Source organism: Aethalodelphis obliquidens, unplaced genomic scaffold (genome assembly GCF_003676395.1).
Source record: "Aethalodelphis obliquidens isolate GAN/ISIS:26980383/991018 unplaced genomic scaffold, ASM367639v1 scaffold68, whole genome shotgun sequence".
Lineage (NCBI taxonomy): Eukaryota > Metazoa > Chordata > Mammalia > Artiodactyla > Delphinidae > Aethalodelphis > Aethalodelphis obliquidens.
The window spans coordinates 5496557-5519616 of record NW_020838012.1 but is presented as its reverse complement, the minus strand read 5'-3'; the positions used below and the strand labels follow the sequence as shown (position 1 = coordinate 5519616).

The following is a 23060-nucleotide window of genomic DNA, read 5'->3' as shown; positions in this document are numbered from 1 at the left end:
TTTCTTAAATTTATCGAGGCTTGGTTTGTGACCCAAGATGTGACCTATCCTGAAGAATGTTCCATATGCTCTTCAGAAGAATGTGTAATCTGCTGTTTTGGATGGAATGTCCTATAAATATCAATTAAATCTATCTGGTCTATTGTGTCATTTAAAGCTTTTGTTTCATTATTAATTTTCTGTCTCGATGATCTGTTCATTTGCATAAGTGGGGTGTTATAAAGTCTCCCACTATTATTGTGTGACTGTTGATTTCCTCATTTATAGCTGTTAGCATTTGCTTTATATGTTGAGGTGCTCCTAAGGTGGGTGCATATATGTCTAAAATTGTTATATCTTCTTCTTGGATTGATCCTTTGATCATTATGTAGTATCCTTCCTTGTCTCTTGTAACATTCTTTATTTTAAAGCCTATTTTATCTGATATGAGTATTGTTACTCCTGCTTTCTTTTGATTTCCATTTGCATGGAATATCTTTTTCCATCCCCTCACTTTCAGTCTGTATGTGTCCCTAGGTCTGAAGTGAGTCTCTTGTAATCAGCATATATATGGGTCTTGTTTTTGTACCCATTCAGCGAGCCTGTGTCTTTTGGTTTAAGCATTTAATCCATTCACATTTAAGGTAGTTATTAATATGTATGTTCCTATTACCATTTTCTTAATTGTTTTGGATTTGTTTTTTTTTTAGATCCTTTTCTTCTCTTGTGTTTTCCACTTAGAGAAGTTCCTTTAGCATTTGCTGTAGAGCTGGTTTGGTGGTTCTGAATTCTCTTAGCTTTTGCTGGTCTGTAAAGCTTTCGATTTCCTGTTGAACCTGAATGTGATCCTTGCCAGGTAGAGTAATCTTGGTTGCAGGTTGTTCCCTTTCATTATTTTAAATATATCGTGCCACTCCCTTCTGGATTGTAGAGTTTCTGCTGAGAAATCAGCTGATAACCTTATAGGCATTCTCTTGTATGTTAATTGTCGTTTTTCCCTTGTTGCTTTTAATAAATTTTCTCTGTCTTTAATTTTTGCCAATTTAATTACCAAGTGTCTCAGCATGTTTCTTCTTGGATTTATCCTGTCTGCGACTCTTTGCACTTCTTCAACTTGGTTGGCTAATTCCTTTCCCATGTTAGGGAACTTTTCATCTGTAATCTCTTCTAAAATTTTCTCGGGTCCTTTCTCTCTCTCTTCTCCTTTGGGGACCCCTTTAATGCAAATGTTTGTGCGTTTAATATTGTACCAGAAGTCTCTTAGGCTGTCTTCATTTCTTTTCATTATTCTTCCTTTATTCTGTTCTGTGGCAATGAATTCCAGGTCACTGATCTCTTCTTCTGCCTCAGTTATTCTGCTACTGATTCCTTTTAGTGTATTTTCATTTCAGTTATTGTATTGTTCATCCTTGTTTGCTTGTTCTTTAATTCTTCTAGGTGTTTGTTCTTTAATTATTCTAGTCTTTGTTAAACATTTCTTACATCTTCTCGATCTTTGCCTCCATTCTTTTTCCGAGGTCCTGAATTCCTCTTCTGGAATGTTGCCTACATCCACTTCATTTAGTTGTTTATTCTGAGGTTTTATCTTGTCCCTTCATCTGGTACATAGTCCTCTGCCATTTCATTTTGTCTATCTTTCTGTGAATGTGGTTTTCATTCCACAGGCTGCAGGATTGTAGTTCTTCTTGCTTCTGCTGTCTGCCCTCTGGTGCATGAGGCTATCTAAGAGGATTGTGCAAGCTTCGTGATGGGAGGGACTGGTGGTGGGCACAGCTCAGTAAAACTTTAATCTGCTTGTCTGCGGATGGGTGGAGCCGAGTTCCCTCCATGTTGGTTGTTTGGCCTGAGGCAACCCAGCACTTGAGCCCACAGGCCCTTTGGTGGGGCTAATGGCACCTCCTGGAGAGGTCACACCAAGGAGTACTTCCCAGAACTTCTGCTGCCAGTGTCCTTGTCACCATGGTGAGCCATGGCCAACCCCTGCCTCTGAAGAAGACCCTCCAACACTAGCAGATAGGTCTATTTCAGTCTCCTATGGGGTCACTGCTCCTTCCCTGTGGGTCCTGGTGCACACAGTACTTTGTATTTGCCCTCCAGGCGTGGAGTCTCTGTTTCCCCTCACCCTGTTGAAGTCCTGTAATCAAATCCTGGTAGGCTTCAAAGTCTGATTGTCTGGGAATTCCTCCTCCCATTGCCAGAACCCCAGGTTGGAAAGCCTGATGTGGGGCTCAGAACCCCCACTCCAGTGGGTGGATGTCTGTGGTATAATTGTTTTACAGTTTATGAGTCATCCACCCGGTGGTTATGGCATTTGATTTTATTGTGATTGCACCTCTCCTCCCATCTCATTGAAGTTTCTCCTTTGTCTTTGGATGTGGGGTATTTTTTGGTGAGTTCCAGTGTCTTCCTGTCAATGATTGTTCAGCAGTTTGTTGTGATTCTGGTCCTCTTGCAAGAGGAAGTGAGCGCATGTCCTTCTACTCTGCCATCTTGAACTAATCTCCCTTGCTCACATAATTTATGTTTTAAAAATTATTGCCATCAAGTTCATAATATTGTCTCATAATTTGATGATCTCTGCTGCATCTATTTATCTGGGCTTTACTTCTAGTATGGCTTTAATGTATATTATTTTAATCTTATCATCCTGCCAGATGTTAACTATATTGATATTTAATACAAACACATGTAACTTTTTTAATTCTCTCTATTGCATCACAGTTTTATGTTTTTAATTAAGTTCTGCTCTTATATATTTTTTCTCCTCTACCTAAATGTATTTGCTTATTATTCTTTTTGTAGGTTCATAAATTGGATACTTAGGTCATAATTTATTAGGCTTTCTTCTTATCTAATGAAAACACTTACATTTCACTTTAACTGTATATCACAGGTTTTGCTCTGAATAATTTTTATTATCACTGATGCCAAGTATTTTCTAAAGTCTAGTATGATTCTAACCTGACTATTGATTATTTAGAATTATATTTCATATAAATTTTTCATGTTTTTTTTAAATTCCTACCTTTATTTTTGTCAGAAAGTAAGTTCTGTATGTTTTTAATTTTTTGAAATTTTCTGCACTTAATTATAGTAACTTTGGTTCAAAATGCCATTTATTGTTATGAACATGTTATTCTAGGAAGGAATTAATTTCTTAAATTTGAAAGTGAACTTTCTATCACCAAAATTCTGAGCTTTAGTTTTCTCATATATTAAATGAGAATAAAAATATCTACCTTGAGAGGATTAAAAGTGACATATATGAAGTACCTATCACGGTTCCCTGCCAATAGTAGATGTTTTTAAAAATAATAGCTAAATAAATGGACTCTCTTGGGTGCATATGTATTTTGTTTCATGCACTTGATTAAAATCTTCTTGAGAGGCGTGAATCTGATTTTTGTTTGTGTGTGTCAATTCAGTGCTTTCTAATGTAATACCTTGCATAAGGTAACTAAATACTATCTGTGATTGATTGATTGACTATTTGGGTGATTAATTGTAAGTCAATATTTCAGAATTTTCCATAATTTTTTAAAAAAATCATGTTTCAAATGTTAATATTAAACATACAAGAAAAGCACACTGATGAATAAAGATTGTTGACTAAAATGATGTTGAATTCATTGCACCACTTCCTGTGTGGAGATTTCCTGAAAGAGTGGTTCAATGAATGATCTCTTATGGAGAAATGTTAAGGATGAACCTTAATACAGAGGTTCTGGATAGCTGTATATGTATGTGCACACACACACACACACACATACACACACACACACACACTCTAATGCTTCACTGAAGTCTGTTGCACACATTCAGTATTTTAGAGTACTGCTATAGGAATTAAATAATATAATACCTCCTGTAACACAATTAGGCAGGAAATAGCAGTATCACATCAAATGTATAATGATTCTAGTACGAGAGAACAAAGCTCAGAAAGATTTGAGGGAAACACTGAGGAGCATATGACGTGAAGAAGTAGATGCAACTGGAAGATTTGTGACAGATGTTAGTTATCCTCCCTTTCCACATATACTACAAAAGGTCCCTCTTGAAGAAAATGAGACTGAACTTTATGGCACTCAGCAATGTGCACTTAGTCTGCTTCTCCAAGAAGGCCAACGTTATCTCTGATGGGATAATTAAATTATACATGCACTATCCCCTACTCATGCGAACCAAATTATGTGCTTCTTATCAGCTTCATTTGCAAGCTTCTCTATCCATCTATTAAATATTGTTTCTCCCAATAGCTCATTTGTTTTATTTTTTGAAGATGTTTTTATCTTACTCTCAGCCTTCATCTCTAGTATATAAGGTGACTCCAGTGTTCATATGCATGGCCAGTCCAACATCTGATCCTCCAATGTCTTGCTCTTAGTTGATTGCAGTTTCCTGCTCCTCTTCCTACCCTCCTTATTATCTCAATCTTTGCCATCTCTACTCTCACCAAAAGTCGTGATTTTAGTATTCTCTCTGATCACAACCTGGTCTCCTCTACATTACTTATTCAATTATTCACATTGGAGCTGCTCAATTAAATATTTTAAAGAATTACTTTATACTGCTCTTACCTTCACAACACTTTATATAAACTTTCACCAACTCCTTTCACTTTTAGTTTTACTTTCTAAACATGTATTGCATCTGTCACTAATTCTAGTCCTCCAAATTCTCATAATCTCTTTCCTGGGCTACTACAGTAGCATGCTAACAGCCTTTTTGCACTTACTGTGGTTCCTGTCCAATCTGTAGCCAAACTGATATTTTTATAAAGTTCATCTATTCCTTCATCTCTCCCTCATCAAGCTTAAAGTATTACTAAATATTTACATTATTTTTAAGATAAAGACTAAAATCTCTAAATGCTCCAAAGGGCTGTCAAGATCTTTTCCTTATCTACTTCTCTGGGTCCATTAGCCTTCTTTCAGTTCCTAGAAAACCCCATGCTCCCACTTACCTCTAAATCTGAGTGTCTGCCACAGCCTCCCTGACCCATCCTTCCTCTTCAACCCTCTCTTTCCAGTCAATTCCTATTCTCCTAACAGAATAAAGCTTGGTATTTTTTAAAATAAATATCTATCATAGTGACAATGATATGCTTAAGAAGTTTCTTTGATATACATTTATGTAAAATCCTTATCTTTTTCTTTGGCTAGATAGATTTGGCTGAATGAACAAAAATTATCACTTCAGAAGCAAGACAAATATCAGGAAATCCATAATACTAAAACTGGATGATAAATTTCTGATAACATCAAAGAATTTATGCCTATTTTTCAAAAAAATATTTTAAATTGCTAATTTTGTATATTTATCAAGGGAGATTATTAATGGTGAATAACCAATATCAATAGAAAAACATCTAAAACCCCCTGTTTGAGTTGCAAATAGTTTAATTGACAATGCTAATTTAAGTGAATATACAATTATAACAGATGAAAGTGCAATAATCAAACAAATTCAGATTTTCTTTTCCTCTATGAGTGGTTGGCTTAACTAATGAATGGAAAGTTGGGTTTTCCTTCTGACTCGTTATTTTAAGCATTAGACAGAGAGCTCAGATCAGTAGAGAGGTCAAGTAAAGAGGGAAGGCAGGATAAGGACTGACAAATATCTCTGGATTTGGCAAATAGTAGGCTACTAGTGTTTTTGGAGAGAGCAAAAACACTGAAAAGTGAGTCAGAAATCAGGTTGCTAAGGGTTAAGGAAAAAAATGATGGGTGACAAAACCAAGATAAGAATGCCTATTGTTATTGCAAAGAGCATGGTTCTAGGGAGAAGAATATTGGCATGCTAGATTAGAATATAGGATGAAGGGGTCTTTCTCTTTTTTATTTTATTTTATTTTATTTTTATTTTTGGGTCTTCCTCTTTTTCTTCTCCTTCTCCTACACCTCCTTCTTCTTGGAAAGATTAGCTTGAGAATATAATATTTACAAGCTGAAAGAACAGTGCTAGTGTATATGAATGGGTTGAAAGTAAAGTTGAGAGGAGGCAATATTTGTGAGTTGAGATTATCAGATTAGACTAGAGAGGACAGGATTTAGAGCACAGGTAAAGTGATCAGTATTATCAGACAGAGCTTAAGAAATTCGGACTTATAGTCAAATTCTAGAAATTATTAAATGGAGTCAGTATATTTTTATTGAGTACCATGTAGGTGGCACTTTTGAGAAAATAAGATAGACAAGTAAGAAAGAGATATGACAAAGAATAATAAGTACAGCTCCTTCCTTCAACACACTGGTAATTTTGTTGGGGAAAAAAAAAAAAAGAAAAACAATAAGCCCGTATTATGTGCCAGGCACTGTGCTGGACATATTAAGTACATTATCTCACATAATCCTGTAACCTTCTGAAGGGAAGCATTGTTATTTTAATTTTACAAAGATAGTGAAGCTGAAAAAGATCAAATAACTTGCCCAACTCACAAAGCTAGTAATTGACTTACTTGGGATTCAAGCCCAGATCAGTTTGAATCTAAAACTTACCCTTCATCCATTAAGGTACACATTTGAAAAAAATACATCAAATCTTGAATGATCCTTATGTCCTCAAGATGATTGAAACATATAGAAAATTGAAAACTAGGCAGTTAGTTAGATTTCACAGCTATGGTTTCTTTTCTGCCAAAATGAGATCGGTTGGTTTGAATAATTGTATTTGTTACTCTGATTGCTTGGGCAAGATAACGTTTCAAGTATCAAAAGACCATAACCAAAGTCATTTATATCATGCATAAATCAAAATTGTAACAGACAAAAATATAAATTATTTTAAGAATGTGATTATAATATTTAAAACTTGTACACGTACCCAGATATTTATGTACTGGGAACATTTTGCAAATTAAGGAAAAATAGAGCGGGGTCAATATCCAGCTTCAGTTAGAAAAAGCAAAGTTTTCAATACAAATTTAGATGTTTGGCAACTCCTATAATTTAGTAAGAGAAAAAATATAAGCCATTCTTTTGATATCTAATGTGTCATCTTGTCCTTTATTATGATGCTAATAGCAATGCTGCCGCTGGTGTTTGACATGAAGCATCTGGTACATTTGGACTGAAGCTTCTAAATTTTTTCTAACAATACATGAATTGGATCTCAGACATTGCTGTGTGGCATACTTATTGAACCAACTAAGGAGTGGTAATTTGCAGGACTTTTGTGTTTATTTATACTTAATTTTAGACTTTCTCAAACTAAGGTGAGCTATCTAAAAGTCCCTGCACATTCTTAGGTACTCACAGGGTGGGAACTTTGAAAAATCTAGATGACAAACTGGTGATGATGGAATGAGGAAGTCATAGGTAGAGTAACCATACAATATATTAACTCAGTTGGAACACATTTTAGAGCAAAAATGTTAAAATGTATGGACACCAACACAACAGGTCTTATTAGGATTTGCCAAGGGAAACCAATGCAGAATCCAAACTAGCTGTAAGTAGCATGAGTCACAAAAGGGACCCAGGTGCCTCTCAATCTACCTTTGCCTTCTCTGCAACCAATCTACTCCACATATTGATTTACCTGTGCTGAGTTGAACTTAGTATCAGAACACATGGAGATTAAAAGAGAAAAATATTTTAGGATATTTCAGGGAAAATCAAAAGTTAAAAAAAAATTGAAACTATTTTCAGACTGTAAGTTTCTTGAGGATAATAGTATATTTGATTTTATGTTTTAATACTGCAATTCCTTTCAAAATAGCAAAAATTAGAGAAAAATTTTGTTCTGTGATTATTAACTTTAATTAACAAATATTTGCTAAGCAGCTCCTATGGATTTGGTGCAGTCAAACACTCTGTGATAGGAGAATAAGTTGGATATAATGCCTGCCTTTACAGGCTAGAGCAAAAGTGTGTGATTCGTTCTACAAGAGAAGAAGAATTTAATGCATTTTACATTAAGATTAAGCAATTTTATAAATAAATAAATTTTATAAATAAATAAATAAATCTCAATAAATCTGATTAATTCACTAAATGATAAAATGTTCAGGTTGCATATTAATATGAAAGAATGATAAGAATTAACATTGAAAATAATTTGTTAACCTCCCTCAACTACTTAATGATATAAACTCTTCATACATATTTCTTGGCTTGGGCTTCCCTGGTGGCGCAGTGTTTGAGTCCACCTGCTGATGCAGGGGACACTGGTTCTTGCCCCGGTCCGGGAAGATCCCACATGTTGTGGAGCGGCTGGGCCCGTGAGCCGTGGCTGCTGAGCCTGCACGTCCAGAGCCTGTGCACCACAACGGGAGAGACCACAACAGTGAGAGGCCCGCATACAGAAAAAGAAAAAAAAAAAAAATTATTGGCTTATCGCTAATTTACTTAGAGAAAATCTTCAGTATACCATAATAAAAACAGACACAAATGCACAGAATGCTACAGAATGTGGCAAATCTAAAACTGAGATCCTGGGAGCTGTGAGAACAAAGAAGAGAAAGGGAAATCTCTCCCAGCAGCCTCAGAAGCAGCAGATTAAAGTTCCACAATCAACTTGATGTACCCTGCATCTGTGGAATACATGAATAGACAATGAATCACCCCAAATTAAGGAGGTGGACTTTGAGAACAAGATTTATGATTTTTTCCCCGTTTCCTCTTTTTGTGAGTGTGTATGTGTATGCTGCTGTTTGAGATTTTGTCTATATAGTTTTGCTTCCAACATTTGTCCTAGGGTTCTATCCGTTCGTATTTTTTTGGTTTGTTTTCAATTTTTTCTTAATAATTACTTTTTATTTTAATAACTTTATTTTATTTTACTTTTTCTTCATTCTTTCTTTCATTCCTTCCCTCCTTTAGACAACGCATCATCCCAAATTGAGGAGGTCGGCTTTGAAAGCAAGATTTATGATTTTTTCCCCTTTTCCTCTTTTTGTGAGTGTGTATTTGTATGCTTCTGTGTGAGATTTTGTCTGTATAGCTTTGATTCCACCATTTGTCCCAGGGTTCTATCTGTCTGATTTTTTGTTTTTTCTCTCTTAATAATTATTTTTTTTTATTTTAATAACTTTATTATATTTTCCCTTACTTTATTTTATTTTACTTTATCTTCTTTCTTTCTTTTTTTCCTTCCTTCCCTCCTTCCTTCCTTCCTTCCTCCCTCTCTCCTTTCTTTCTAGTTCTACTAATTCTTTCTTTCTACATTTTCTCCCTTTTATTCTGAGCCATGTGGATGAAAGGCTCTTGGTGTTGCAGCCAAGAGTTAGTGCTGTGTCTCTGAGGTGGGAGAGCCAACTTCAGGACAGTGGTCCACAAGAGACCTCCCAGCTCCACATAATATCAAATGGTGAAAGTCTCCCAGAGATCTCCATCTCAACACCAGCACCCAGCTTCACTCAATGACCAGCAAGCTACAGTGCTGGACATCCTATGGCAAACAACTAGCAAGACAGGAACACAACCCCACCCATTAGCAGAGAGGCTGCCAAAATCATAATAAGTCCACAGACACCCCAAAACACACCACCAGACGTGGACCTGCCCACCAGAAAGACAAGATCCAGCCTCATCCACCAGAACACAGACACTAGTCCCCTCCACCAGGAAACCTACACAACCCACTGAACCAGACTTAGCCACTGGGGACAGACACCAAAAACAACAGGAACTACGAACCTGCAACCTGAAAAAAGGAGACCCCAAACACAGTAAGATAAGAAAAATGAGAAGACAGAAAAGCGCACAGCAGATGAAGAAGCAAGATAGAAACACACCAGACCTAACAATGCAGAGGAAAGAGGTAGTCTACCTGAAAAAGAATTCAGAATAATGATAGTAAAGATCACCCAAAATCTTGGAAATAGAATGGACAAAATGCAAGAAACATTGAACAAGGAACTAGAAGAACTAAAGATGAAACAAACAAGGATGAACAACACAATAAATGAAATTAAAAATACTCTAGATGGGATCAATAGCAGAATAACTGAGACAGAAGAACGGATAAGTGACCTGGAAGATAAACTAGTGGGAATAACTACTGCAGAGCAGAATAAAGAAAAAAGAATGAAAAGAACTGAGGACAGTCTCAGAGACCTCTGGGACAACATTAAACGCACCAACATTCAAGTTATAGGGGTTCCAGAAGAAGAAGAGAAAAAGAAAGAGACTGAGAAAACATTTGAAGAGATTATAGTTGAAAAATTCCTTAATACGGGAAAGGAAATAGTTAATCAAGTCCAGGAAGCACAGAGAGTCCCATACAGGAAAAATCCAAGGAGAAACACACCAAGACACATATTAATCAAACTGTCAAAAATTAAATACAAAGAAAACATATTAAAAGCAGCAAGGGAAAAACAACAAATAACACACAAGGGAATCCCCATAAATTTAACAGCTGATCTTTCAGCAGAAACTGTGCAAGCCAGAAGGGACTGGCAGGACATATTTAAAGTGATGATGGAGAAAAACTGGCAACCAAGATTACACTACCCAGCAAGGATCTCATTCAGATTTGATGGAGAAATTAAAACCTTTACAGACAAGCAAAAGCTGAGAGAGATCAACACCACCAAACCAGCTCTACAACAACTGCTAAAGGAACTTCTCTAGGCAAGTAACACAAGAGAAGGAAAAGACCTACAATAATGAACCCAAAACAATTAAGAAAATGGAAATAGGAACATACATATCGATAATTACCTTAAATGTAAATGGACTAAATGCTCCCACCAAAAGACACAGATTGGCTGAATGGATACAAAAACAAGACCCATATATTTGCTGTCTACAAGAGACCCACTTCAAACCTAGAGACACATACAGACTGAAAGTAAGGGGATGGAAAAAGATATTTCATGCAAATGGAAACCAAAAGAAAGCTGAAGTAGCAATTCACATATCAGACAAAATAGACTTTAAAATAATGACTATTAGAAGAGACAAAGAAGGACACTACATAATGATCAAGGGATCGATCAAAGAAGAAGATATAACAATTGTAAATATTTATGCACCCAACATAGGAGCACCTCAATACATAAGGCAAACACTAACAGACATAAAAGGGGAAATAGACAGTAACACATTCATAGTAGGGGACTTTAACACCCCACTTTCACCAATGGACAGATCATCCAAAATGAAAATAAATACAGAAACAGAAGCTTTAAATGATACATTAAACAATATGGACTTAATTGATATTTATGGAACATTCCATCCAAAAACAACAGAATACACATTTTTCTCTAGTGCTCATAGAAAATTCTCCAGGATAGATCATATCTTGGGTCACCAATCAAGCCTTGGTAAATTTAAGAAAATTGAAATTGTATCAAGTATCTTTTCCAACCACAATGCTATGAGACTAGATATCAATTACAAGAAAAGATCTCTAAAAAATACAGACAAATGGAGGCTAAACAATACACTACTTAATAACAAAGTGATCACTGAAGAGATCAAAGAGGAAATCAAAAAATACCTAGAAACAAATGACAATGGAGACACCGTGAACCAAAATCTATTGGATGCAGCAAAAGCAGTGCTAAGAGGGAAGTTTATAGCAGTAAAATCCTACCTTAAGAAACAGGAAACAGCTTGAATAAACAACCTAACCTTGCACCTAAAGCAATTAGAGAAAGAAGAACAAAAAAACCCCTCAAATTTAGCAGAAGGGAAGAAATTATAAAGATCAGATCAGAAATAAATGAAAAAGAAATGAAGGAAACAATAACAAAGATCAAAAAAACTAAAAGCTGGTTCTTTGAGATGATAAACAAAATAGATAAACCATTAGCCAGACTCATCAAGAAAAAAAAGGGAGAAGACTCAAATCAATAGAATTAGAAATGAAAAAGGAGAAGTAACAATTGACACTGTAGAAATACAAAATCATGAGAGATTACTACAAGCAACTCTATGCCAATAAAATGGACAACCTAGAAGAAATGGACACATTCTTAGAAATGCACAACCTGCCAAGACTGAATCAGGAAGAAATAGAAAATATGAACAGACCAATCTCAAGCACTGAAATTGAAACTGTGATTAAAAATTTTCCAGCAAACAAAAGCTCAGGACCAGATGGCTTCACAGGCGAATTCTATCAAACATTTAGAGAAGAGCTAACAACTATCCTTCTCAAACTCTTCCAATATATATCAGAGGGAGGAACACGCCCAAACTCATTCTACAAGGCCACCATCACCCTGATACCAAAACCAGGATGTCACAAAGAAAGAAAACTACAGGCCAATATCACTGATGAACATACATGTAAAAATCCTCAACAAAATACTAGCAAACAGAATCCAACAAAACATTAAAAGGATCATACACCATGATCAAGTGGGGTTTATTCCAGGAATGCAAGGATTCTTCAATATACGCAAATCAATCAATGTGATACACCATATTAACAAATTGAAGGAGACAACCATATGGTCATCTCAATAGATGCAGACAAAGCTTTTGACAAAATTCAACACTCATTTATGATAAAAACCCTGCAGGAAGTAGGCATAAAGGAAACTTTCCTCAACATAATAAAGGCCATGTATGACAAATCCACAGCCAACATCGTCCTCAATGGTGAAAAACTGAAAGCATTTCCACTAAGATCAGGAACAAGACAAGTTTGCCCACTCTCACCACTCTTATCCAACATACTTTTGGAAGTTTTAGCCACAACAATCAGAGAAGAAAGGGAAATAAAAGGAATCCAAATTAGAAAAGAAGAAGTAACCTGTCAGTATTTGCAGATGACATGATACTATACATAGAGAATCCTGAAGATGCCACCAGAAAACTATTAGAGATAATCAATGAATTTGGTAAAGTAGCAGGATAAAAAATTAATGCACAGAAATCTCTTGCATTCCTATACACTAATGATGAAATATCTGAAAGTGAAATCAATAAAACACTCCCTTTTACCACTGTAACAAAAAGAATAAAATATCTAGGAGTAAACCTACCAAAGGAGACAAAAGACCTGTATGCAGAAAATTATAAGACACTGATGAAAGAAATTAAAGATGATACAAATAGATGGAGAGATATACCATGTTCTTGGATTGGAAGAATCAATATTGTGAAAATGACTATACTACCCAAAGCCATCTACAGATTCAATGCAAACCCTATCAAACTACCACTGGCATTTTTCACAAAGCTAGAACAAAAAAATTCACAATTTGTGTGGAAAAACAAAAGATCCCGAATAGCCAAAACAATCTTGAAAACGAAAAATGGAGCTGGAGGAATCAGACTCCCTGACTTCAGACTATACTACAAAGCTACAACAATCAAGACAGTATGGTACCGGCACAAAAACAGAAATATAGATCAATGGAACAGGATAGAAAGCCCGGAGATAAACCCACACACATATGGTCACCTTATCTTTGATAAAGGAGGCAGAAATGTACAGTGGAGAAAGGACAGCCTCTTCAAAAAGTGGTGCTGGGAAAACTGGACAGGTACATGAAAAAGTATGAGATTAGATCACTCCCTAACACCATACACAAAAATAAGCTCAAAATGGATTAAAGACCTAAATGTAAGGCCAGAAACTATCAAACTCTTAGAGGAAAAGATAGGCAGGACACTCTATGACATAAAACACAGCACAATCCTTTTTGACCCACCTCCTAGAGAAATGGAATTAAAAACAAAAATAAACAAATAAGACCTAATGAAACTTCAAAGCTTTTGCACAGCAAAGGAAACCATAAACAAGATAAAAAGACAACCCTCAGAATGGGAGAAAATATTTGCAAATGAAGCAACTGACAAAGGATTAATTTCCAAAATTTATACGCAGTTCATGCAGCTTAATAACAAAAAAACAAACAACCCAATCCAAAAATGGACAGAACACCTAAATAGACATTTCTCCAAAGAAGATACATGGACTGCCAACAAACACATGAAAGAATGCTCAACATCACTAATATTAGAGAGATGCAAATTAAACCTACAATGAGATATCATCTCACACCAGTTAGAATGGCCATCATCAAAAAATCTAGAAACAATAAATGCTGGAGAGGGTGTGGAGAAAAGGGAACCCTCTTGCACTGTTGGTGGGAATGTAAATTGATACAGCCACTGTGGAGAACAGTATGGAGGTTCCTTAAAAAACTACAAATAGAACTACCATATGACCCAGCAATCCCACTACTGGGCGTATACCCTGAGAAAACCATAATTCAAAAATAGTCATGTACCAAAATGTTCATTGCAGCTCTATTTACAATAGCCCGGAGATGGAAACAACCTAAGTGTCCATCATCGGATGAATGGATAAAGAAGATGTGGCACATATATACAATGGAATATTACTCAGCCATAAAATGAAACGAAATTGAGCTATTTGTAATGAGGTGGATAGACCTAGAGTCTGTCATACAGAGTGAAGTAAGTCAGAAAGAGAGAGACAAATACCATATGCTAATACATATATATGGAGTTTAAGAAAAAAAATGTCATGAAGAACCTAGGGGTACAACAGGAATAAAGACACAGACCTACTAGAGAATGGACTTGAGGATATGGGGAGGGGGAAGGGTAAGCTGTGACAAAGCGAGAGAGTGGCATGGACATATATACACTACCAAACATAAGGTAGATAGCTAGTGGGAAGCAGCCGCATAGCACAGGGCGATCAGCTCGGTGCTTTGTGACAGCCTGGAGGTGTGGGATAGGGAGGGTGGGAGGGAGGGAGACATAAGAGGGAAGAGATATGGGAACATATGTATATGTATAATTTATTCATTTTGTTGTAATGCACAAGCTAGCACACAATTGTAAAAAACAACAACAGACTCATATTTCATTTAAGAAATGCAAAGAAAACACTTTAGTTTATTAAAAATTTAATTTAATTTAATGTTAATAGACATGGTAGAGACAGTCCATAGGATTCTCGATTCATGTGGCCTCTGCTTAATTAAAAATAAGAATTTACCTTTTATGCTAAATCTATAAGGTCTTTCCTGAAGCGTGTCTGAGTCTGAACCATCCCTTGCGATATGGAGAGCACTGTTAGATTATATTTACATATCATGGGATTTCCAGTTGATAGAAAGTGTGAAGTACTCAATCATAAGTATGATATAGCAACCTGGGTAAGACCAATTATAATATCTGGTTTCCTGGTTAAATACCTAGGAATTGATTACCTAATATAAATGGTAAACAACTAAGACAATCAATGATGATATAATGTAACTGTATTCTTCCTAAGCTCTTTCAAGTTCTCTCCCATTGTCTCAACTTATACAGATCATCTCAGGGTACAATTCAAGTCTCCCTCATCACAATGCCATCCTACATATTCTGACCCACAGTATTTGTTTTATTCACACTCTAATAATTATGATATTTTACTTTTTTTACTTGGACAATTTATACTGTCATACACTTATTGAATGTCATCTGAATCTTAGACTTTTCTTGGAAGTAGATTCACAGCTTTGAGCAAAAGGGACACAAATTCCTGCCCTCAAGGTGTTTGTATTCTAATGGGAGAGACAAACAATAAACAGCATAAGTAAGTAGATTATAGCATATAATAAATGGTGATAAGTGCTATGGAGGAAAATATACCCTAAAAGAAGACTAGGAAGTGTTCAGAGGGGAACTGTCATTTTTAGTAGGATGGTTACTGAAGACCTAAAAGACAACGTCATATATGAGTAAAGAGAAGGAAGTGAGAAGCTAGCTGTGCAGTGCATAGATCAAAAAGTGTTCCAAGAGAGGCAACATCAATTACCTAAATTTTGGGGCAGGATTGTATCTGTCCTGTTCCAAGAAGAACAAGAAGGTCCTGAGCTCTTGTGGCCTAGAAAGAAATGAAGTCAGAGAGCAAAAATAATGCAGACCCTGTAAAGACTAGAGAAGGCAGTTGCCTAAATCTGCATATCAACCATACCCTTGTTTATTTTGTTTTGCCTGAAAACCTGCCATAACTGGTTCCTCCACTCCATCTTTTGTCTTTAGCTGGAGATGGTACTCAAGGTGATCACTTGGGCTATTATGGGAGTTATTCAGTTTTTCTGGGTATTTCTCACGTATACAGGAGGCCTACATGTTACTAAGCTTTTGTTTTTCTACTGTTCATCGTCTTTTATTACAGAGGGATCTCAGCCAAGAACTTAGAGGGTAGAGGGGAAAATCATTTTTCCTCCCCTACAATATCAACCCACTTTCCAGATATGGAAACTGAGATGTAAAGCTGTTGAGTAAATGCCCCAAAATCACATGGTGACTAGGAAGCAGAGAGGGAATTTGAAACCAAACTACCCAATCCTGTGACATTTACACAATAGCCTTCCCACACCTCTACTCACCACAAATGATTGTGGCAAAAATTGACCTTGAGGGGAATAGCACAAAGAGACACTTTCAAGGTATGTCTTCACCAAAGTATAATTATTTTTATGACTAATTCTTCAAAATTTAAACATTTTTTACTATGTCTGACTTCTTGCTTCCACCATTCATAAGTCTAATATTTTGCTTTTGCAAGTTTCAGGCTTCCTAAGGGGAAGCTAAGTTTCTATCAGAGAGTTTTAAAATATTAACCATAAGGATATTGCAGATGGAGAGGTATTCTAAAGCAATTAGCTGAGACAAAAAAAAAAAAAAATCGAAAACCACTAATGAAAACCTTGGGTCATTCAAATCTATTTTGCCTTAAGGAAATAGTAACAGATTTCTGAATAAATCACTTAGTGAAAGATGACAGGGTCATTTCAAAAGGTTCTGAGCCTTCTGTGTAGTTCATGCCAAATTTGTTTGAAGATTAAGCTCTAATAATAGGTTTCAATCTCTTTGGGCTTTGAACCTCTAATAATCCTTAACTCTTCTCAAATCTTTAAAAGATGGACTTCACCTAGCATAGAGCCTAGCATTTAGTAGGCACTCAGTAGATAGCTGTTGACTGAATCAATGAATGAATGACCAAATGAATGATTAGGATCAGAAAATCCCAAACTATACTCAGTCTCCACATGTCGAAGTTTTACATTTGATCTTTGTTAACTTTTTAAAAGAAAAATAAATTGCAATATCAAAAAACTCAGAATTACCCAACCTTAAAATTCTGCCTTTATGTGTTAATATTACCTACAGAACAGGTAGAATAAAAGCTTTTTGAAGTTAATGGAGAAAAGAATAAAGATTACCCTGGAAGACTAAAGAATGCAGCTGTAGAATGGCAACAACAGCAACAATCATAAAACAGCAATAGTGGGTAGTATTCATTGAGTGCTTTCTATGTGCTGAACATTGCACTAAGTGGATTATCTAATTTGCCTCTTCATAACACCATGTAATATAGTCCTTATAACACTTTGGGGGCACTGGGTCAAATTTCCATTGTTGATGCTAGTTAACTATGCAAGATTTGGAAAATGGCTAAAACTCTCTGTATTTCTGTTTTCGTTCTGTAAAAATAAAAATAATAATAATAGTATCTACCATGTAGCTGTTTTAAAGATTAAATGTGTTACTAGATGTAAAGTGCTTAGAACTAAGCAATTGCTCTATTCATATTAGCCATTTGTATTTCTCTTTGTAAGAGTAAATAAATTGAGACCTAGTGAAAACAGTTCTTTTGCCCCTCTTCTGTTTGTCCATTTCTGTTCTGTTTCTGTCCTCTAACCTTAAAAGAACGTAATTATAGGAGTGAGACCACTAGGCAATTTAACCTAACTCCTGACTTATGCTCTCCTGAATGCACACCATGCCTTGCCTAACCTGTTGACTCTTTTCCTAGATAAAAAGAAGTAAGAGTGAAGAATTAAGCAATTAAAAAATGACCAGCTCTCTATCCCCAACCGCTCCCTTAGCAATCAATCCTGCAGGCAGATCACACAGGCAAGATAACATCTGAAGAAAGAGTCAGCCAATCTCCACGCAATGGAGAATGATGTAGAACCCAACCTCCTGCCTCGATGATTCACTGAGATTCTTCCCCATTCTTCCCCTTTAAAAACTGTCACGGCTGAGCAGAATCTTCGGAGGTGCTCTCTGGACACGAGTCCACCTTCTCTCCAGATTGCCAGCTTTTCTGATTAAAGCACCGTTCATTTCTACTGACACCTGCCATTTGAATTATTGGCTTATGAGCAGTGAGTGGTCAAATCTGGGTTTGGTTACAGGACTACCAAGCCCAATTTTAAAATAACTCCATTTATCAAAAATGAGAGTGGAACAAATAACATGATATCACTTATACGTGGAATCTAAAATATGACACAAATGAGCCTATCTATGAAACAGAAATAAAATCAGGGACATAGAGAACAGACTGGTGGTTGCCAAGAGAGAGGGGGTTGGGGGAGGGATGGAGTGGGAGGCTGGGGTTAGCAGATGTAAGCTTTTATATATAGGATGGATAAACAAGGTCCTACTGTATAACACAGGGAACTATATACAGTATCCTATAATAAACCATAATGGAAAAGAATATAAAATATATGTGTGTGTGTGTGTGTGTGTGTGTGTGTGTGTGTGTGCAACTGAATCACTTTGCTGTACAGCAGTAATTAACACTTCAAAAAATAAATTAAAAAATATGAGATTGGGTATAAAGAAAACACTTACCATGGAGATTAGTACGACTCAAATCAGAGACCCCCAGATATCGACGTCCCCTAGCATTAGCTTTCTTCATTATGCACAGAGAATTAGAAATATACCTATAGTATATTCTAAATTTTAAAATTATGGTTCAGACAAAGTAATCACGTTGCCCAGAAATCAACAGCTTATTAAAAGCTAAGCTACCAAGCGTTCCAATTTGGTAATACCAGAGTAATATTAAGTAGGAAATACAAAGAGAAATGAGGAAATTCTGAGAGAGAAATGGTGGCAACCATTAGGGTGTGAACTTATTGCCATCAGCAAGGTAATTCTGGAAGAAAACATATGACCATGGAAGGACAAATACAAACTGAAAATAAGAGGCTTGATCCTCTCTTTTGAAAATAAAGGAAGAAATTTTCTTCCCCGTCTTTTTCTTAGAATATTTGCTAAACTTCTAAGTACTTTTTCTTGTCTTTGAAGTGTGTATAATTCCTTTTGAAACTATATAGGCCTTTTGTCAACTTTATGAACCAAGAATAATGTCTTTCTTAAGGCCTTGCTAGCCATCTCTTTGAAATGTAAATGTCAAAGAAGACAGCACCCCTATCTCCCACTTTCTATGGGAGGGTAGGAGGCTAACTTTGGCAGGCACCTTACTCCAACTAGCAAAACTCCTGTAGTAAAGATGTGAGAAGTTTGTACTTCCTTTGGATAAAGCCAGTTGCTAATAGGAATAGTCACTCCAATTACCAGGTGAATCTAGGAGAACTATGCTTGACAAATTGTGTGGCCAAATCCTCTTACCTGAGGACTAGTATTTTTTTTTTTTTAACATCTTTATTGGGGTATAATTGCTTTACAATGGTGTGTTAGTTTCTGCTTTATAACAAAGTGAATCAGTCATACATAAACATATGTTCCCATATGTCTTCCCTGTTGCGTCTCCCTCCCTCCCACCCTCCCCATCCCACCCCTCCAGGCTGTCACAAAGCACCGAGCCAATATCCCTGTGCCTTGCGGCTGCTTCCCACTAGCTATCTACCTTACTGCGTTTGTTAGTGTGTATATGCCCATGACTCTCTCTCGCCCTGTCACAGCTCACCCTTCCCCCTCCCCATAACCTCAAGTCCGTTCTCTAAGAGGTCTGTGTCTTTATTCCTGCTTTACCCCTAGGTTCTTCATGACATTTTTTTCTTAAATTAGGACTAGTATTTTTTATCTTGAAGAATTTGTATGGAATAGGTTGTATCTGCTTCGCTATATAAAAGAGTGAGATTTCTTTCTGTCTTTGCATTCTCTTAGTGGATTATTTTTTAATGTGCATTATTTTTGGATTTAATGCTTGTTTAATAATAAAGCTGTTTTCTTTTTCTACTACTTTTATGAAGAACTCTCCTGGGTTGGGAGAAAATTTGGTTTTTAATTTTATTTCTTCAGAACTATTTAACTGAGAAAAGTATCTGTTATCAGGATGGCATTTAACTCAGGTGATATAAATAATTCATTTACTACCAATGTTTGGTACAGCAGGAAGACTCTTTAGTTATTAGCCAGGAATTATTTTCAATTTCTTGATTATATATTTGATCTTTATAAAATCTGAAGAAATATACAAAGAGAAAGAGGAAATACATCAAAATAATTTCAAGTAATTAAAAAGCTAAATGAACATTTTTATCATTTCAATTAGGCATCTACCTAAGCATTCTAGGTAATTAATATTCTAAAGGTTGAAAAGTATAAATAAATCAATAAAGTTATCCTTATGGTGCCAGTTGTCAAATGCTTTATCCATCAATTAATCAATTCATTCATTGAATATTTTATTTGAATGACTAATGGGTGATAAACATTACTCTGGTCTCTGTATACGAGGCGTTGAAATAAAATAGAATGTTTCTAAAGGACCTGTGGATGTTAACTGTTGAGTGTGGCCAATGCCTCTCAGTTTTACCAGTGTGGCTTGGAATAACTCTGGTCTAAATAGATACAGACTGAATTGAGCATGTGTTTTATTTGACCAACTTCTAAGCACAAACCTCTTGCACAGAGCTGATTTCCTCTATTCCCTCCTCCCTACTTATTCTAGGAGGAATACAACCTTTGATAACACCAAAGACATTCTCTTTTTATTATAAATTAGATCATCAATACTGATAGAAACAATGTGCTCACTGCTGCAAGCTCATTGTGCTTTCCCATTGATCAGTTTATGCTAGGGATCAACGAGGGTTTTCTCCTTGCTCCCTGACTACCCACCAACAACTTTGAAAAGTAAAACTATTCATTAACATATGAAAGCCAGATCCCAACACCCCCAGAAGCTGGTTTCTCTGGAATAAATCCAGTTTGATAAAAAAATCTATTCCTTTTCTAGCAGAATTAACATTAGATTGCATGGTTTTTAAATTTTGCTTTATCAATTGTTAAGCACTTACCACAAAAAAGAATATATTACTAATTCAATTATTTTTATACATAAACAATATAGTATTGTATATAAAAGATTTTCTTGTGCTTGATTTTCTCCTCAGCATAGTTTTTATCTGATCTTTGAGTAGTGATATAGTCATATCAGAGGAATTTTATTATTTATGCTTCAAACATTTTGATCCATATATCTAAGCTACATATTTTCTTGTGAATAACAATTTTATAATTTTATATGCCATAATAACATACTTTTACTAATTATCTTCTACTGAGTCTTGACAGTTCTGTCAGAATATTAACTTTAAAATATATATTTAATTGTTTGATAATATCTGGCACATAAGTATAGGATATGAAAACTACTCAATAAAGTGTCATGTCATCTCAGTTCAGAATATTAAAAATATTCAGATAGTTATTTCATTTGTTCATTCACTCATTCAATATGTATTTATTGAATCATATATGGACAAGAAACTCTGGCAGGTACTGCCTATGTTGAAGTTAAGGTGATAAAAAGAAAGGTCAATAGATACCTATATAGTCAGGCTTCCCTATGGAATCAGAAACTTGAGGTGAGAGAAATGTATCTAACCTCTAGTCCTCAATATTTACAGAGGAACTTAGTTATGTCATTTTGTGGCAGTGGTCTGACTCTACAGAACATGTGCACTCAATCAAACCTACAGCAAGCAAATGCTTATTGATTGTAAGACAACTGCTGAGAAGATTTGATTTAATGATCCTAGTGATTTTATTCTCTATTAGTGAAGAATATTTGAGGAATATAATGAATGTGAGATTGCTTTGATACCACAGGAAAGTGAAAGGAGTGTGATGATTCTAAGTGCTACTATCTCCAGAACTGCAGAGCCTGAAATAGTCCCTCATCATAGGAACAACAAGATGTGCTGTGTGGTGGAGTCAGACACACCTTGACACAAACCTCAGTTCCACTCTTTGTTACTAGTAATCCTTATATTATCACTTTTTTTTTTTTTTTTTTTTTTTGCGGTACGCGGGCCTCTCACTGTTGTGGCCTCTCCCGTTGCGGAGCACAGGCTCCGGACGCGCAGGCTCACTGGCCATGGCTCACGGGCCCAGCCGCTCCGCGGCATGTGGGATCCTCCCGGACCGGAGCACGAACCTGTGTTCCCTGCATCAGCAGGCGAACTCTCAACCACTGCGCCACCAGGGAAGTCCTATATTATCACTTTTTCTGTCTGAATGTTCTCATTTGTGAAATAGGTGTTACTTGTAAAAAAATACTGGTCTAACATGAGGAAAAACAATTTAAATCATGCCTGAAATGTCTCCAAGGGATACCAAAATAAAAATCCTTTCATAATGTTAAAAAACTCACACACACAAAAAAAAACCCAAGAAACAAATATCTTAAGATCCCTTTTCTCTATCTCTCAATATTTTGGAGGGCAGTGTCTCCCAAGGTATGTGCAGGACCCTGGAGAAATACTTTTGTGGGTTCCTGGCAGTATAGATAATTTAATTAAGATGTGTAATACAAAACTCATGGGTCTATATGAGATATAACTATGCACAAATAAATATTTAGACTAGTGGGTAGAGAAAATAGGACTACATATTTTTTGATCCTTCAATCACTGCATGTGAGGATCCTTCCTTGTGTTCAGGCATTTGTTTATGTCTAGAAAGCATTTATTCCTGTTATTTATTGTCAAATGTTTCATTACTAGCTAATTTCATATCTCCCACCATGAGAAAAAGGTAGCAACACTATTATTACTTGTAATGTCATTGCTTTTGGAACCTGTTAATACTGAAACAATTTAGGCCTTCTTGCCTCTACAATTTCCTAATACCATTCACTTAATGATGGTTATATCTTTACTCATGATTCTAGATTATCCATCATGATGTCTGAGTGTATTGGCTTCCAGTGACTGCCTCATAGGTTATTCCCATGCTTCAGGTCCTCCAAATGCAAATCTCAGCCAGAGAATGCAGAAATGTGAAGAACATTTCATTTTCTGATCATGTTAAATTTACTATTGTAATTTTATAGACTAACATAGAACACGTCTTCCAGCCATGTGTTCT

General features: G+C 35.9%; 1 long non-coding RNA gene across 1 annotated transcript; it reads left to right on the top strand.

Moving 5' to 3' along the window:
• The first annotated feature begins 1001 nt into the window (after positions 1-1001).
• On the top strand, positions 1002-21403 carry LOC113611132 (uncharacterized). Its single transcript, XR_003429358.1, has 3 exons — positions 1002-1286; positions 6580-6582; positions 21393-21403. It is a non-coding gene; the product is annotated as an uncharacterized LOC113611132 (long non-coding RNA).
• The last annotated feature ends 1657 nt before the right edge of the window (positions 21404-23060 follow it).